Source organism: Penaeus japonicus, unplaced genomic scaffold (genome assembly GCF_977035675.1).
Source record: "Penaeus japonicus unplaced genomic scaffold, GWHDUDI00000001_assembly GWHDUDI00000010, whole genome shotgun sequence".
NCBI classification, from domain to species: domain Eukaryota; kingdom Metazoa; phylum Arthropoda; class Malacostraca; order Decapoda; family Penaeidae; genus Penaeus; species Penaeus japonicus.
This window is the reverse complement of record NW_028234412.1, coordinates 35,595,894-35,598,393: the sequence shown is the minus strand read 5'-3', so window position 1 is coordinate 35,598,393 and position 2,500 is coordinate 35,595,894. Positions and strand designations below refer to the sequence as shown.

The 2,500-nt window shown below is 38.3% G+C and overlaps 1 pseudogene; it reads right to left on the bottom strand.

Moving 5' to 3' along the window:
• Positions 1-1,987: 1,987 nt before the first annotated feature.
• The window catches only part of LOC147471199 (uncharacterized), a 6,131-nt pseudogene continuing 5,618 nt past the window's right edge, over positions 1,988-2,500 (bottom strand).

Below are 2,500 nucleotides of genomic sequence, written 5' to 3'. Positions count from 1 at the left end.
ACCTCTACCATGAGGCACACCAGTCTAACAAGAGACATCAGACAAGTCATTACTAGTCGAGTAAATATCAAATATCATCTGTGCCGTTATCCACCAATAAAGGAATCAAGAACCACCAGCCTTTAGCTTCAATAAACCTTTAGGGAGTATCCCTCACAAAGTGGTGGCAGCGGTGGGATCCATTCTTATCACTCACAAACTGGTGTCAGAAGTGGGATTCACTATAAATAGCTGGGAAAGGACATTGTAACCTCCAGGTTATCTGCCACAGCAAGAGTTCCACTTTGGGCAATCAATAACACAATAATGTGTTAAGACGAAAAACCATAGGAACACCTAAGCAATTCCAACTTCAAGATTTGGAAACATGAGGTCCTGGCTTTGCAGCGTGCAAGGAAGAATAAGATCAACATACAAGATTGACTCCACATCTGCACGCAAAAAATTTTCAAATGTATTTGCTCAACATTTTTCACATAAAACTTAAGTACATACTATGGGCCAATTCTCCATCATTTCTCTATTTTCCTATGCCCTCCCCCCCCTTCCATATACTTGTGCTTATGTGTTTTAACAGTGAAAGAAGTTAAAACGTTCTCAGTTAGGCAAACTATATTTTTCTTACACTTTCAATCTTTACACTTCGTAATTTTTATTTTTTTATTGTTATCTTAATTCTTGTATATTGTATTCTTGAAAACTATCCTCACTATGCATGAAAACTATACGACTTAAGAAAGGTCACTATGTATTTTCAAAAAAAAGTCTTCCTCATGAACTTTCCCATCCCCTTCCTCACGCAAACCATGAAGAAAGTGTCAATAATAAGGAAGGAAGACCCATAGGTGGAATCTAAGGATATACCAGCGTCCTGGATATAAGGTCGGAGACACTCAACTCGACGGACACTCGATCGGACACTCAGTCAGTCACTCACTCCCTTTAGGACTCATGCACTTTCCAGCAAAGAGTGGTCAGATAGCCTACCACTTCCCTGCTTCTGCTGTGAGACATGCCAGCCATCGCTACCTGAGTAATATCACAATATCACCTGTGAAAAAATAAATAAAGGAATCAAGAACCATCAGACTTTAGCTTCAAAAAACATTTTGCGAGTATCTCACACGCTGTGTGTGTTAATATAATAATCTTATCAGACCCTTAATTTAGTGAACAGTCGTTTACTCTTACATATTGCCATTTTCAGCATGCCAACAGTAGAAACACTCGCAGCCGAAGTTAAGCCATACATTAATTTCTATCTTGGTTCATTTCAGAGAAATNTGTATTTTTCGTAATATCTTGGGTATTTCTCTTTTTTCACTCATTTGAAATGCCTATTGAATTCTTTAATCTCTGTTAATATACTATGCATGAAATGTTCCACTAATAAAGTTCCTCACTTCCAAAACTTTCTCGTGCAAACACACTGTGGTAATATGGTTAGGCAGATCAGCAAGTGGATGTTTAATCTTCAAGATGACCCAGCAAATCATGATATCGACCTGGGGGTCAAGGAGACGGACACTCGATCGGACACTCAGTCAGTCACTCACTCCCTTTAGGACTCATGCACTTTCCAGCAAAGAGTTGAGTCGCATCAAGTCAATGTGATTCATCATGCGTCATGAATCGCCACCCCAGTTTGACACTAATTTGTATGAATGTTTGAAAAAAAAATAAAGGAATCAAGTCAATTAGCTGTCGAAAAATAGGGACTTTTTGCAAGTATCTCACACAAGAAATCCGTCGTGGTGTGATTATGCAAGTGGAATTCCTTACTTCGAGTGCGCCCTACTATATATAATCCCAATGACCCGAGCCACCAGGATCGTGATGTCATACTTGCTCTGTGAAAGGAAGTTGCTGCTGCGATGCAATGTACAGGTTGGCTAACTGTTTTTTTAAACTATGAACTATACATTAGGCTATGAACTGCACATTAGGTTTATTCACCTTGAACTATATATTACTAGATCATTGAGGCTTACCATTTAAGAGCTCCACCTGGGGAAACATTTTTTTTTACAAGAAATCACAAACTACCATAGCTTCTGTTGTAAACCCTGTGCTTCTTGTTGCTGTCAGGCTTGAGTTTAAATAATTGGATTGTGTTGCATCACTTGGAGAGTAGTTGAAATTGTTTTCAAATGCTTTTCACCAATTATTCTAATACTTTAACACTAGTCTCGATTGATGTCTGAAGTACACCAGTTTTTTTTAGCTAACATTCCAAAGGCACACTCTACTGTTCTTCTAGCCCTGCTGATCCGATAATTAAATTCTCTTTTGGAGTAGTCCAAGTCCTTTCTAGGATATAACCTCATCAGATTAGGCTTAACGGGAAAAGCTTCATCTCCCACAAAAAAGAATGGTATTTTGGTTGCAGTATTTAGTATTTCATGTGACTATGGAATACCTAAACTTGCAGAAAATTAATTAGCTATATTCGATTCAGTGAAAACTAAACTGTCACTGTTTCGTCCATATGATCCTACAT